Consider the following 16967-nt stretch of genomic DNA (forward strand, 5'->3'; position numbering starts at 1 on the left):
TTCCTATGGGGTCATGTTTGTCTGAGCTTCCAGGTTTGGTTGAACTTTGCTGGGTAATGCAATGTTCTCAGGAGATTGCAATTCAGTGGGCTCTGTGTCCTATTATGTCCTGAAAAGCCATGTCTTAATCCCATCACCCTGGAGCTGAATGTCTTTTGTCTTGTAGATAGGTTGGCCCAGTCTTGAGAAAAGTGCGGGCTGCTTTCCAAGAGCATGTTTCTCCTTTAGGGAAATATAATATCCTGCCTTTTTAAATATTTCCCAAAACATTTCATTCTTCTAGGAGAGGGTTGGGTGCTAACTTTGTACACCTCTATATCGTTTCATTACTCTTACCCCTTTGAAAAGCAAAGTTAAAAAGTATGTCTTCTCCTGGCAATTGTAATTCAATTAATAATCTCTGCTAGAGAGAGAGAGAGAAAGAAGAAGTAAATTTCTCATGATGAAAATGTAGGACTAGAAAAAAAAACCACCAGAATCACTTGGTTGAGTAGTCCTTGATGTATCACCCCAATTGAGCCCAAAATTTCTGTTGCTAAAGGAGATATTTGTTAAGTGAATTTTGCCCCATTTTACGACTTTTCTTGCCACAATTGTTAAGTAAATCACTGCAGGTGTTAAATCAGTAACACAGTTGTTAAGTGAATCCGGCTCCTCCATTGACTTGACTTGTCAAAAAGAAGCAGAAGGGGATCATATGACCCTAGGGCATTGCAACAGTCATAAATATGAGTCAGTTGCCAACCAACTGAATTTTGATCACATGACTATGAGGATTCTGCAGCAGTCGTAAGCGTGAAAAAATGGTCATAAGTCATTTTTAGTGCCTTTGTATCTTTGAACGGTCACTAAATAAACTGTTGTAAATTGAGGACTCCCTGTATATAAATAAAAAAAAAACCTTTGCTTCTCCAATCTCCAGTCAGTTTACTTTTGAATGAATCAGGAGAACCTGGTCGGATTGCAGGCAACAAAAGAAAGCAATTGGTTTTATTGCAATGTGTTTCCTGGAAATGGTAACCCTCTCACCTCCCTCCCCACACCCCTGCTTTGCAGTATCAAGCCTGGCTATAAGTCATTAAAAAAACATTCTATTATTTTTAAGAATGTATTACTTGACCTATAGCTAGAAGCTCTTGCGGCAACCTACAAGAGAAACTCTAATAACATCCACATTCTCAAATCAAACAAAAGCATTGCAAGAAAATCTTAAACTGCAATCAAGATGAAAAGTCTGTTTCTAAAAAGAAGAATATATGGATGAAATGGTCTGAAAGAAGAAAAAAAATGTTTCCTGGTTCAGAAAGGACTAATAATGAATTCTCTGAGAGCCAATGTTTGTTAAGCTTGTTAAGCTTAGAACACTGCAGATTAGAAGACAGCAGAAAGAGTGATATTAAATTTGAGCGGACTAGGTGTTAAACATTTAACAGCATTTTTTACTCCCTGACTTTCTTCAGCCTTGTTTAATTGTGCTTTGTCTGCTCCTGCAGGATTTATTAACCTGCCCCACAGATCTTTTATTTTATTTTTTTATTTTATTTTATTTGGTTTGTCAATTGCTTACAAGATAATAGGTATAAGTAAAAACATAGTTATGAATACATGGATACATATAAGAAAAATAAAAGAAACAATAGGACAGGGATGGTAGGCATGTTGGTGTGATAATGCATGCCCCCTACAGTCCTCTTAGGAACGGGGTGAGGTCAATAGTAGACAGTCTAAGGTTAAAGTTTTCTGGGTTTGGGGAAGAAACCACAGAGTCAGGTAGAGTATCCCAGACATTGACCACTCTGTTGCTGAAGTCATATTTCCTGCAATCAAGATTGGTGTGATTAACCTTGAGTTTGTATCTATTGTTTGTTCTTGTAGTGTCTCTTTTCAGGGTATATTGAGCTTTGTACATTCCAAACAATCTGGGTCCATGCAACCGGGTAAGCCACCCAAAATGCCAACAAAGTTTGATACTGTATGGTTAACCTTAACTGACTTCAGAGTGATGTTTGAATGTTGCTGCAGAATGTTCACTTGATCTAGTAAATTGCATTTGATTGAAGAGAGACTTCATGCAAATAGGGACCCTAATACCATTTTACCATTTTCAAACCAAATTGGATTTGTCTGATATCATGGAATGGCTTGAGAGTCAGACTGATGGGACTGATCAGAAGTCATTCAATTATCAAGCTTCCTTTTTAATATAATAATTTATATTTAAGTAAATGTATACAATAATATAAATATTTAATATAATATAAGGCTATTTTTGGCATGTATTATAGCAGGGGTGTCAAACTCGCAGCCCAGATGCGTCATGCAACTGGCCATGCCCACCCTCATTTTAGTGAAGGGGGAAAAAGTCACAATACGTCACATGACAACATGATGCCACAAGTTGGACACCCCTGTATAGGTTTCCCTTTCCAGTGATGTCACTCTCTATATAGGTTTCCCTTTCCAGTGATGTCACTCTATAAATGCACATTTGATTAAGGAAAACAACCTTTAACTGAAAGAACAATAGAATAAAGAAATTTTACAACAACAATTGCATGCAATCATATTAATGGCCTTTCATAGGATTTGAATCAAGCTGCACAGACTTTTTTTTTTAACTGGGAGCTTCTAGATCTGCAAAAGTACTATATATTACAGTAATTAAACTACAAAAAGGAGTTTGTTTTTATTGGAAGCAATCTTCCAATAACTATTGCTGACAAATTGGGCAAGTGGATAGGAAAATAATGGGGAAACTGGCTTTGTCTCTTTACTGATTTTCTGCCATCTCTCCTACAAGAATGAAATATTTTGAGAAATATTAAAAAGGCAGAATATTATATTTCCCTGGATGAGAAGAGGAGAAACATGCTCTGGGAAAGCAGCCCCCACTTTCCTTAATAGCCCACAGCAGATGTCAGCACTTAAGAGATAAAGAGATAGATAGCTATATTCATAAGCAAATAGCCCTCACTCAAGATCCAAACCAGAACAAAGCCATTAAGCCATAATAGGAATTGCCCAACACCCTTTCAGAACACAAGCCTCTTCACTGCATCATCTCAGCAGCAAACTTCAACCAAATCTGGGAGCTCACACAACCTACATAACAAGCTATGACCTCTTTATAACCCGTAAACAGAATACATATTCTTGCACAGGACAGGAAGTTCAAGTGCAAAGCCCAAAAGAAGATATAAATAACCCCCACTCTCAATTCCATGTGGCCCGCTGTACCAGAACTACAAACATGTGGTTCTGTTCATCAATAAATGAACCTTCTTTCCAATCAGCCTCCAGACTCCATTTTGTCTTCAGTGCCTTTCTCCCGGCTTGGAATGGACCAGATGGATATTTATTCTAACAAAGACATTTCTCTTCTGACAAACCAGAGCTAGGCTTTTTTTTTTTTTTTTTTGGGCGTTTGGGGTTTTTGGCTAATGCAAGATTGCAGAACAGAGATCTCAATTTGGCTAATCCAGCTGCTAAAAGCTAGGTAGCCTAGCTTTAGAGAGATATTTCTCCCCACACCTCTAACCTACCTTAAGCAATTTATAGACAAAAATGGCATATTATCTACTGGTTTGCCATATCTTCCCAACATCCTTTGAACAGAGCAAAAAGACATTCAGATGTTAACCTAATCCCACATAGCCAATATTGCCATTATGTTAATTAAAATACTAGGTTTATAATCAAGAAAACAATGTATGGATAATATCAATAATATAGTACCTTATTATTATTAATTGTACAAAACTTTCTACCAACGCAGATGATGGTGATTTTTCTCAAACTTTTCATTTTTGGCCTTCTCCTTTTCCTTAATGTTAACTAATGGCAGGCTGGGAACTCTGTAGTTATGCCAAGTTGTTGCTTCTACTTTCTAAGCAGGGTGTCCATAAAATGGAAACATCATTTTATTTTGAACTTGGAACACTACAACTTCATTTTAGCAATTCTGCCAAGCTGTTTCAGATCAATTGCAATTTGGCAGAAATAAACCTAGAACTTTTGAGTTGTTCCAGGATCTGGAAGAAATAAAATCTAGATCAACAAGAGGATAAGTCTATAGTATGTATCATAACTGTCTCCCAGCTGTCAGAGTTACTTTGTCTGCTCTTCTAGTGCCTTCTCTTTCTTCCTTTTTCTATCTGTCAGCCTTGTCTCAGTATGGCATAACCCATCAAAACACCAGAAATATGTTTTGATTTTGGGCACAGATTGCACAGAGAATGTTTTGAAAGAGCAAAAAGAATATTATTGCTCTAATGTGACAAACATTGCTTCAGTGATATCATAACTTTACTGGCCTTATTTCTTCTTTACTTCTTGCTACATTTTCGAATTGTTGTGCCATGAACCACATTCTTAATTCTGAGTAACTATCTTTCCAATAATTTTATCTTACAGCTGAACTTAGATTTAAAATAACCTTATTGTCTCTTTGAATGTACACAAATCGCGTTGCATACAGCTTTCAAAAGGTTTCCACCTTCAATATACACTATATAAATATAAATAATTAATAAATACATACAGAATTATGCATATACCCATATATATTATATGATATAGAGAAACAACACAGTCTAGTCTGGATGTATACATGTACATGGAGAGAAAAACGATCTTGCAAGTTTACCAGATGGATGGTATAGGGAATAAAGCTGTTACAGAATCTGGTAGTTCTGCTAGATTTGATTATTTATTAAATAATAATTACATTACACCTAATACTTCCATTTTTGCCTAATTAGACAGTTCAATTGTCATTGTGGTAATTGGCAAACTATAGGAATTATAATCCATTGAATAAGAAGTCAGCCTAGTCTCCAAAGCACCTGAAGGCAAGCAGCAGTAGATGAAAACTAATCAAGGAGAGAACCAATCCAGAAAAAAGAAGGCATTTCCTGACAGAACAATTAATTAGAGTCATTTGCACCAAGACAAATTCCTTGTGTGTCCAATCACACTTGGCCAATAAAGAATTCTAGTCTAGTCTAGTCTAGTCTATTGAAATAATTGATTAATAAATAAATAATCAATCGGTGGAATGGCTTACCTTCAGAAATTGTGGGTGCTCCATCACTGGAGGTTTTTAAGGAGAGATTAGAATACAATTTGTCTGAAATGGCATACAGTTTCCTGCTTGAGCAGAAAGTTGGACCAGAAGACCTCTAAGGTCCTACCAACTTTGTTATTCTATTCTATTGTTATATTTGGAGAACATCAAGCTTGAAAAAAAGATATATAATAACAGGAAAAAGACCTGAGATTATACTTTCTCAATGGAAAAATATGTCAATTATGCTAAACGCTAATATGGTTTGTTTTATTTTGGTGTTGTACGAATCCAGACAATGTAGTCTTAAATAAACTGTTTAAAGCAAAGTATTATTTAGGAAAGCATATATGACCTAATGTATTCTTTGTCTCTTTTTTTTGATCCTAGGAGATAGGCTTATTTCTGTTGACATTTTGTTAATAGCGATAAATTTCCATAGCAAGAATGTTGAGTATATGAACAGATGACTGCCAGATATAACTCTTTGTGGGAAACAAAAAAATCATTTTCCAAAACAGAAGACTAGATTTGAAGGCAAGGTGCAATTTTTAGTGAAAAGTGCTGTGTTCAATGTTGGTAATGGTTTCCAGTCTTAAATAATTAAGGATTTAGTTCTAGTTTGTTACACTGAGTGATCAGGAAGCTTCAACCAAATTCTTCCTGGAAGGAGAAGCCTGAAGGCATATGACTATGAAACTCTTATCCTGGATTTAAATCTAGATCAGAGTTCTTCTTTCCATATTTTACTCTGTGTAACAGTAAATTGACTGTTTCTCACATTCACTTGATGGTAGCAGATGACTGAACATCCCTTGCGCCCTCGCTCTAAAAATGTTAATTGCTAACAGAATCCAAACAGTTTGTGGCAAAATGTTTGTCAAATACCATGAATAACTTGCATATTTGCTTCTTTTTGGGCTAGCATGTTGTAATATCCATGTCATTGTGATTTATTTAATAAACCACATTTAAATAAACCATGAACTAGGGCAATGTTTCTCACCAACCCAATTGATATGCTACTTTTATTTTCCTTACAATGATTATGTCTGTTCAATGTTTGTCCCTTACAATTTACTAAACTAGTAGTGTAGAATATTTGGGTGAAGGCCACTTGTAGTTTTCAAGGTTTCTATGCCACTAAGACATTATCTGATCTTTTATCTCATGGTATTATTTCATGACTATTTTATCCCATGACCATGAACTGAGACCATGTTCTCAATTTACATTTTCAAAGTGATTTAATAAAAGATTAAGGTTGTCCATATTTTAAAAAAATCTGAAATCTATGCTAAGACAGTGACCAATTTTGTTTCCCCACAGTTCACCGTAAGAGATTTTAATCAATTGTATTAGTGCTATATTAATAACTAATGAAATAAGATATTTACCAACACATCCTCTTTAATCTTGGACAGGGGCTTTCTTGTTAATTTCTAAGACATTTGGTAAAAACAAGCATGCGGGACATTTTCCTGCCTGCTGCCAGAATGTAAAATGCTAGAATAGCTCATGTTTTTCTCTGACAGTGTTTGGTGCCAAGTGGAAAACTCCTTACTCAGGAACAGACTTTGACCAGCTTTTGAACTGTATGTCTGTTTGGCTTACAGTCTTTTTACGATCCTACTAACATTTTGCCTGCTTACTTTTGAAAAAGAATTTATCGTTTTCTAATTTTGAATTTTATCTTTGTGTCCTTTAAAAATATATTAATAGATTCAGCGCTTTTTGTCTTTGTTGCGAGCCGTCTTGAGTGTGATTCACGCAAGAGTAGGACATGACAATTTCTAACAAATAAAGGCTAGCAATTATTGACTATTACAAATGTATTTGTAACTTCCCCCAGCTTTATTTCCTTGGCAATCCTTTTGCTTTCGCTTCCCACCCCACCCACTAGTCATCAGTCATTCTTCATATTAAGAGCATGCAGTGCCCTTCAAGGACAATGTTCTCACTGAGAAATTATTGTCATATGTTTCCAATTAACATGTGTTGAGAAGTTTCTCAGCATGATTTTTTTAATGTATAGCTTTTAAATTCTATACAGATTTGCCAAGTTTGAAGCAAAATATTTATCTAGTGCATAACATAATGCATCTAGTTCTTTATGAGAACTTGAGAGGGGGCATAATGGATTTGCTATCATCTTATATTGTAGATATCAGATAGGTGCTAGAAGATCAGTACAACTCCTTTCAAAACATGTAAATCATCTACAGTATTTCACATGACTGTGGATATGGGGATTAAAATCACCTTAGGAAGTCAGGATCTGAACTGATAGTGAATAGCTACCAATAGGCAAATTAAAATGTTGCAAAGTCCATTTTCAATTCCAAGCTTTTTTAAAGTGTGCATCAGTTGTGAAACACCTCACTAAGAAAACATACCAGCCATTAGCTCAACACTGTCAGTTTTCAGATTCCAGCTGAACACTTTTTGCTTTTTCAGGTATTTTATCATATCAAGAGGTCCTTGGCGCTTTCTGAGTTTGGTTTTCTTACTTTCTGAGCTTGGTTGTACTAGCAGTGATTATGTTACCTAGTTTGAGTAATGAAACAACTGCAAGAAAACAACCAAGCTCAGAGAGCAACAACCCTTCATTTCAACCCTGAGCTACAAATATTGTCTTTACTTTTATCATATTGTTGGCTTTATCTATCAATATGGTGGGATGGAAGGGGATGGTTTGGTTACTGAAAGCATATATGTTTCGGTATGGTAAATAATTATGATATCAACATTCATAGATATTAATATATATTTTAAATAAATGTGTAAATTTCTATCTATAATGTTTAACACAAAATCAAAATAATTACTTCTGAATGGCCTTAAACTACAGCTAGAGAAGTATTCTAAGAAAAGAAAACATAGGTTGAATAGCCTTTGAAATCACCTAGTTAAAAATATAGCATCAAGCTCTCTTATGAGGATACAGAAGAAAACATGGGAACACCATACTACATTACTGCTGCTTGAGTCTGCGTAAGATATTCCCCGATATATAAGAACCACATTTGCTAATTGAAACCACATTCTTTTAACTTAAAGGGGGTGGGGAATAGATATGTAACAGCAAGAGAACATTTATCTATACAGCTGCTGGCTTGCTGCCATTGGGCAGCAGAATCCTAAAAACGACCCTTGTTTTATATGCCAGTGCAATTGATCTTTTGCCTAGCAGCCAAAAATGATGTTAGTTGTTAGTTTTTACGAAGCCAAGTGACTAGAACTTCTCTGCTATGTGATCATGTTGATTAACTCTAAAGCAAAGTTGCAGGCATGGCAGCACTGAATAGTTGAAGAAAGGAAAGATCATACAGGAAGGCTGCCAAGAAAAGAGACAAAATTTCAGCTGCTGCCAAAAACATATTGCAGTTGGCATTTGGTTTCCTGCAGATGTCAGACGTATCCCATATGGAGTTAAAGGGTGGTCCCAGTGCTGGATCCATGGAAGGAAAATTCAATAGTGGCAGCAACAGATGAGGCAATGCCAAATTAGGACAAAAATGAGAAGCAAAGATTGGTTTGTCTAATAAATTCTGTTTCAGTGGAGCCCCAAAGAAAGAAAACCCACAGTTTCCAGATGTCCTCCTTGTATACTTCCCACTGTATCAACAAGCCAACCTAAATAAGAGATCAGATAAATTCCCAGATGGAAAGGATGCAGTTGTGCCCTTTGACATAATTTTGCAAGTTACAAACTACAGCTGAATTATTTGCTCCAACTTATGGTCTTTCAGACATTCCATGCTCAAAGCACATGAAAAGGCAAGAGTTTATTCTCTTTCCCAGGAATGACTGGAACTGGCAATGAGGTATCCTTTAAGTATTATGGATAATTCCCATAGTTCTCTATCTGTTGTCATCAATAATGTTAAATCCAAATCAAAACAAATATTTGACCAAAACAATATTTTATTGGTATATGTAGTATTTTTGATGAATGATAAATATGTACAGAAGGAAGATGTTTAACAGTTTAATTCACAGTTCTTGATTAGGTTTATGCCACAGTATATGGACAGGAAGTCATAGCCTCTTTCTAAAAATACATTTACTGAATTGGGAAGGAGAATTCTTAATAATCAGTATGATAGTGGCCTTCCTGTACCTTCTTATATACCTAATGTAGAAACCTTTAATCAGTTCTGCATGATTTCAATGTATAGCATTTTTAGTCACTTAAATGTATAACAAATGCTCATCCTGATATCGCAAACCTTTCACAAATTCCAATCATTGCATACGTTTTTAAAAGTATTTCAATTATGTGGATAGAGATAGAAATAGCAATCGTGCACACATGCACACACGCACACATGTGTGCACACACACACATACACATACTGTTTCACAGTGCTTTAATGCCCTTTCTAAGCAGTTTACAGAGTCAGCATATTGCCCTCAACAATCTGGGTCGTCATTTTACCAATCTCGGAAGAATGGAAGGCTGAGTCAACCTTGAGCCAGTAAGAATCAAACTGCAGTCAGTCAGCAGAATTAGTCTACAATACTGCATTCTAGCCACTGCACCACCATGGCACATACCCATATTGGCACATAACACAAAATCTGTTGCTGACTTTTATACACCGCTCAAAAAAATAAAGGGAATACTTAAACAACACAATGTAACTCCAAGTCAATCACACTTCTGTGAAATCAAACTGTCCACCTAGGTAGCAACACTGATTGACAATCAATTTCACATGCTGTTGTGCAAATGAAATAGACAACAGGTGGAAAGCATAGGCAGTTAGCAAGACATCCCCAATAAAGGAGTGGTTCTGCAGGTGGTGACCACAGACCACTTCTCAGTTCCTATGCTTTCTGGCTGATGGTTTGGCGGTGTTTTCACTCTAGTGGTAGCATGAGACGGAGTCTACAACCCACACAAGTGGCTCAGGTAGTGCAGCTCATCCAGGTTGGCACATCAATGTGAGCTGTGGCAAGAAGGTTTGCTAGTGTCCAGAGCATGGAGGCGCTACCAGGAGACAGGCCAGTACAGGAGATGTGGAGGAGGCTGTAGGAGGGCAACAACCCAGCATCAGGACCGCTACCTCCACCTTTGTGCAAGGAGGGACAGGAGGAGCACTGTCAGAGCCCTGCAAAATGACCTCCAGCGGGCCACAAATGTGCATGTGGCTGCTCAAATAGTCAGAAACAGACTCCATGAGGGTGGTATGAGGGCCCGACGTCCACAGATGGAGATTGTGCTTACAGCCCAACACTGTGCAGGACGTTTGGCATTTGCCAGAGAACACCAAGATTGGCAAATTCACCACTGGCACCCTGTGCTCTTCACAGATGAAAGCAGGTTCACACTGAGCACATGTGACAGATGTGACAGGGTCTGGAGTTGCTGTGGAGAACGTTCTGCTACCTGCATCATCCTCCAGCATGACCGTTTTGGCAGTGAGTCAGTAATGGTATGGGGTGGCATTTCTTTAGGGGGCCGCGCAGCCCTCCATGTACTCGCTAGAGGTAACCTGACTGCCATTCGGTACCGAGGTGAGATCCTCAGACCCCTTGTGAGACCATATGCTGGTGCGGTTGGCCCTGGGTTCCTTCTAATGCACGACAATGCTAGACCTCATGTGGCTGGAGTGTATCAGCAGTTCCTGCAAGACAAAGGCATTGATGCTATGGACTGGCCCACCCGTTCCCCAGACCTGAATCCAATTGAGCACATGTGGGACATCATGTCTCACTCCACCCACCAACACCACGTTGCACTACACACTGTCCAGGAGTTGGGGGATGCTTCCAGGTGTGGGAGGAGATCCCTCAGGAGACCATCCGCCACCTCATCAGGAGCATGCCCAGATATTGTAGGGAGGTCATACAGGCACATGGAGGCCACGCACACTACTGAGCCTCATTTTGACTTGTTTTAAGGACATTACATCAAAGTTGGATCAGCCTGTAGTGTTTTTTTCCACTTTAATTTTGAATGTAACTCCAAATCCAGACCTCCATAGGTTGCTAAATTTGATTTCCATTGATAATTTTTGTGTGTTTTTGTTGTCAGCACATTCAACTATGTAATGAACAAAGTATTTAATAAGAATATTTCATTCATTCAGATCTAGGATGTCTTATTTTTGTGTTCCCTTTATTTTTTTGAGCAGTGCATAATGTGGATCATTTCCCACTCAAGTAGCAGGAAACTCTGCTTGTGCAAGCCATGAATTTGTTTATGTAAAGTCATGTTTTTCATGCAAGTAAATGGCTACTGATACAAATGAGCTGGCAATCTGAGATGGCATGGAATTGCTTACTATTTCATGCCAGGAAGGAATCATATTGTGGTTTTCAAGCAGTGTTTCTTAGGATCTTCAGGGGGTGAACTTGGGTTCCTTGATAAAGTAAAGTAAAGGCAGTAAAGGCAGCAAAGGCAGCTAAGCTTTTCCTTAGATTAGGTTGTATACTGGTCCTAGCTTTCTTAATGGGCATTTCCTCAGGGAATTTTAGCTAAACCTATCCACAGCAGAAATGTTTCAACATGCATGTTCCTTCTAGGAAGCAGCTTCAAAGTTATGTATTAGTGGCAGGATTTCTCTTTCCTTCCCTCCATTCAGCACTGGATATTTTTAAAATCCCAAATCTTCTATTTGAAGGATGATCAGTTTGGAAAAACATGACTATTTGAATAAAGCTAGTATTACCAAGATTTAGAAAGTTTAGGATAAACAAACTTGCTACAGAATGCTGGCTAAGAGTAGCTTGATTATACTCTTGGCTGTGGCTCAAGTTGGATCACTAAATTAGGAAAACAGTCTATCTACATTAGACTCATATCCATGCTTACTTGAAAGTCCAATTGAACAATGTGAAGCTTTCTTTAAAGTAAACATACATAGAACTGCACCACACTTAAGCTTTCCAAGTCAATATGAAAACTTTCTTTTGGAGATTAAAACCTGATATGGCTTTTGGATGAAAATACATTTTTGGAAATAAGTTGACACTGCTGTTTTCATTATAAACAAATGAATTTCCATAAAACTAAACATCCTTTCGGTGACAGATCAGGCTAAGGTGTGCAGAGAGGGAAATCAAAGCTATTCTGAAATTTACAGATAAATTGTATTTTGATTTAGACCTACATGAGGTAAACATTGTAAATTATTTTTTCCTTAGTGGATTGCACTCTAAATCTGTATGTTATAAGCAAGCACAAGTCCATGTAATGAATCTAAAGTTAGCATTGAAGCTAACCTTTTGGGGTGTGCATATGTGATCTAACTTAAACCAAAGGATAATCTTGACAAAATCAATCATATTTAAAAGCTATTGATTTCATGATTTATTTTACAGATAGAATAGAATAGAATTCTTTTTATTGGCCAAGTGTGATTGGACACAAGGAATTTGTCTTGGTGCAAATGCTCTCTGTATACATAAAAGAAAAGATACATTCATTGAGAGTCAAGAATCAAAAGGTACAACACTTAATAATAGTCATAGGGTACAATAAGCATACTAGGAAACAGTCCATATAAATCGTAAGGATACAAGTGACAAAGTTACAGTTATACAGTCACAAGTGAGAGGAGATGGGTGATAAGGAGTGATGAAAAGATTAATAGTAATAGTAGCACAGACTTTGTAAATAGTTGGACAGTGTTGAGTGAATTATTTGTTTAGCAGAGTGATGGCATTTGGGGGAAAACTGTTCTTGTGTCTAGTTGTTCAGGTGTGCAGTGCTTAATAGTGTTGCTTTGAGGGAAGGAGTTAAAACAGTTTATGTCTGGGATGTGAGGGGTCTATAAATATTTTCAAAGCCCTCTTTTTGACTCGTGCAGTATATAGGTCCTCGAATGAAGGCAGGTGGGTAGTAATTGTTTTTTCTGTAGTCCTAATTACTCTCTGAAGTCTGTGTCTGTCTTGTTGAGTTGCAGAACCAAACTAAACAGTTATTGAGGTGTAGATGACAGACTGAATAATTCCTCTGTAGAACTATATCAGCAGTTCCTTGGACACTTAGAGCTTTCTGAGTTGGCACAGAAAGAACATTCTTTTTTGATGACGTTTTTGATGTTAGGTGTCCATTTTAGGTCATGTGATATGATAGAACCTAGAAATTTGAAGGTCTTTACTGTTGACACTGTGTTGTCTAGTATTGTAAGAGGTGGTAGTATGGGAGGGTTTCTTCTAAAGTCTACCACCATTTCTACGGTTTTCAGTGTGTTCAGTTCCACATAACAATGTAGTGTAAAAGTGTGTTTAATATTGGTGGATTTCCACAATTGCTGAATAATATTTGTCTTTTTATTATTATCTCAAGTGGAACAGGAGACCCACTTATCATGAAAAGATAGAAGATAGATGATGGCAAGAGAACAAACACACATCACTGAAAAGCACTTTTTCTTCAGAGTTATAGAAAATGGCTTGCAGAAGAAATTAATAGAATAAATATTTGTTTAGAAACACTGACTTTGTACTGAGCTACAATGGCTTATCCAGAACATACCATGTGCAGTAACTGAAGTTTTGCTCTTGCTTCTGTTCCTGCTATGGATGTATAATCTATCAAAAATGTCCTCATATGATGGTGATCACTGACCAGCTCATAAGTTCTGGTGTAACCACTGCTTAATGTTGGTTTAAAAGGACCAGGTTGGAGGGAAACATGAAACCTTTCCATTTTTAAAATGCCTTCAGTTAAATAAAAATAATATAAATAATTTATCAAACATGGAATTGAATAGACATAGCTCCAGTTGTTCTTTGCCCAAAAGTTACTTTTAATTTGATATTCTGTTACATGTTACTTTGGTTACTCAGGATGCACATAACAGCTGGTAAATTAGGATTTTCGCCTTGAAGTGAAAGAGTTCTAATGACAGTCATAATATAAACTAGAATCAGTCTCCCCAAGGATGAGGAGATGACAGCATGAACAAAACCCCACCCTTTTGTATCCATGTTGATACAGAGAGCATGTCATTCAAAAGATTTGCATATATGTTAATCTCTCTTCCCACAATCTTTTTTGAATTGTCATTCCACTCAGTCCTTAGAAGAATAAGCCAGACTTATGCGGGCAGTATACTGTCTATTTATCTTGGTTTTGCTTTGTTTTTCCTTCTCCCTTTGTGCTTCATCCAATTTCTCCACCCAGTGTATGTTATATATTTGCATACTTACCTATGATGGGTTAGTCCATGGCAGCGGGAGATTTGAAGAGCCGTCATTGGCCATGAGCAGCCGGCTATAAAAAAGGCTGCTGCGGTTTCTCCAGGTTCAGATCCTAGAAGAAAATAAAAAGAGAAAAAAGTCAACTGGGTCTCAAGTCTCTTTTCCCACAACGCAACAGTGTACATTCAGGAAGAAGCAACCAAGCAAAAGACTTGAGGAACTATTAGGAACAAGAACCAAACACTGGCGTACAACCTTCTCTCGCTGCTTATCCTTGAAATATATTGAGATTAAAGCTTCCATCGCAGCCACTGCCACCACCAGGATAGTAGTTTATCCATGTGTGTCCTCTGTTGGTCTTGGAATAAAACATTTACTTGATCAGAAATAACCTTGTTTACTGCACAGCTATGCCTCCATAATTATTTGACCTTAACTTTAGCTCAAACTTTACCAACCATGTAGGCCTTTCTTTAATTGTGTTAGTAATTTTAGACAGTACTCTAGGTTACAGTCCTGTATTTAAAAATAAAAGTGCTACAGACTGTGAAATTATTGTACTCAAACTAGTGTGTGTACAAAATATCTCTGTGCCAGTGTGATGAGGGCTGGGCCATGACTAAGTCAGCCACTTTCTCTCAGTTCAGTTTCTACCACACCAGGAACTTCTTTTGGAGATAAAATGAAGGCAGAGCCTTATTTCTTCACTGCTAGAAATAAAGAGGGATATAAATCTAATGAATAATAACAAGTTACTACTAAAGCATAGGATCAGCTTCACTGATATCAAAATAATGTTTACTCATAGGGTATAAATAAACTAGCTGATAAGACTTAGTATATTTTCTCCCATTTCTTTCAGACCCTTGGCCTATTGGTGTATGCACTTTCTATGTCTGGATCTTTAGTAATGTCATCCCATCCTACTGATACCTCTGCTGAAAGATTAGCCAGATAGCAGGCTAAAAAAAACAATGGCATAATATTGTTTTATCAATCTGATTTCTTCAGTATTTGTTGCTTTATTATCCCAAGCGTATGTCCTAAGTCACATTGGACTTTCCAGAATAGTTTAACTAATACCATAAAATAATCCGGACATATTTCAGGGTAACTGACCTGTTGTCATATCTGTAATCTGAAACTAAATGGCAAATACCAATAGCATTGCAATAAATAGTTTCCTCACAAACAACCACAGGTGCTGAAGTATTCTTCAAAGCTGCACACATGGACATGGGGTGGAATTACTGAAAGTGATCAGATAACAATATCTGCCCAATGCTGACTGGACAAAAAAATGCATGCATGGTGATCACAATATGTACAATGAACATTTACAATATAATGGCTGCTTATAAAAAATATTCTGACACTTGAGTAAAAGTAGAAAGTTTTATTTCATCAATATTGAATCTATATTTTCTGAAGAATAACCCTTCTATTGACTCTTAGTACTTTATCTTAGCTTCAGTTTTGTTCCTATAACACTACCTAGTTGATTTCTATTTTTTAATCTATTAAGAGGTCTGTGAGTATTTTTCTATGATTTAGAGTTTAGGATCAACACTGAACCCAATCTGATTTCATAATGTTAGTTATATAATTAAGAGTGAATGCATTTTTAGGTTTGGTGTAGTATCAGTGAAATCCCAACAAAGTTAGCACTTCCCTCCATGACTATTTAATTGTCCTTGATCTGGCATAAAACTATACTAGCTAAACTTACTGTCCTTACTCCTCTTCTGCTTTATAATACCAGGTCTGATTTGCCACCAGATAATAGTTCTCTTGTTTTCAGGTGTGCAAAGCATGTTAAGCAAAGCCATTTGTGAAACCCTCTAGATTTGCTGCCTTTCCCCTTTCCAAATGTCATTGGTCCACGAGAAACCACCGGCCCAATACAAAACCACGGTTTTTGGCAGATGGCCTTATCATTTGGGTAGAAATCTGTCAAAACCTATCCATGCCTGCTGGACAGCTGTTTTGGGAGATGAAGAACCTGCCAATAAATCAGAAGAAGCATTAAACCTAATTCAAAAAATAATAATAATGAAAAGCTCACTAGATGGTGGACAGGGTGAGGAACAGCATATTAAATAGAGGGGCCAACTTTAAGAGATAACTAGCATCCAGATTTTTCCCATCCTCTATGAGTCAACTGATCGTCTCAGCAATAGAAAATCTGAGGAAGTGCATCAGATTATATATACTGTAAAAATATGTTGGGTAACTGTTGGCTTAGAGAAAACAGAACTGCTAAGGATAACTTAAGCCTATCTAACTCAGGGTGTCAAACTCAGGGCTGCTTAGAACTGGTCCATGGGCTGCCCTAGAAACAGCAAAGGATCAGTCTGTGGTCCCTTTGCCAGCAAAAATGAAGCTTGGGAGGGCCCTAAACCATGCTGGGCATTTACGGCCATGACAGCCTCCTGCAGCCCTCTGCCAGCGAAAATGAGCTCCATTTTTGCTGGCAGAGGGCAAGCAAAATAAAATAAAAGCAAAACAAAACAAAAGGAGAACTGTTTCCCTATTTGCATTTGAGCATCCATGAAGGGACAGGAAAGGAGAAAGGGAAAGAGGGAAGACAAACAAAAAAAGAAAAAGGAAAGATGGGAAGAGAGCAAGAAAGGAAAAAAGAAAGAAAGAGGGGAAGGAAGAAGAAAGGAGAATGAAGAGGGAAGGAGAAAGAAGGAAAGAAGGAAGGTGTCGGGGTTCCAACGACTACAAGTTGACCGAAGGA

General features: G+C 37.3%; 1 protein-coding gene and 1 long non-coding RNA gene across 2 annotated transcripts in view; one reads left to right on the plus strand and one right to left on the minus strand.

Annotated features, from left to right (window-relative positions):
- Positions 1–14570, minus strand: part of LOC148127725 (uncharacterized) — a 23326-nt gene extending 8756 nt beyond the window's left edge. Inside the window, exons 1-2 of the long non-coding RNA XR_015745124.1 lie at positions 14480–14570; positions 14234–14336 (exon numbers count right to left, since the gene is read on the minus strand). This is a non-coding gene — a long non-coding RNA (uncharacterized LOC148127725). The remainder of the gene's footprint in view (positions 1–14233; positions 14337–14479) is intronic.
- The window catches only part of ECHDC1 (ethylmalonyl-CoA decarboxylase 1), a 52910-nt gene continuing 37691 nt past the window's right edge, over positions 1749–16967 (plus strand). Inside the window, exon 1 of the mRNA XM_087941477.1 lies at positions 1749–1770. The gene's annotated coding sequence lies outside the window, so the exon portion shown is untranslated. The remainder of the gene's footprint in view (positions 1771–16967) is intronic.

Source organism: Pseudonaja textilis, chromosome 1 (assembly GCF_049901715.1).
Source record: "Pseudonaja textilis isolate UNSWEBS1 chromosome 1, rPseTex1.2, whole genome shotgun sequence".
Lineage (NCBI taxonomy): Eukaryota > Metazoa > Chordata > Lepidosauria > Squamata > Elapidae > Pseudonaja > Pseudonaja textilis.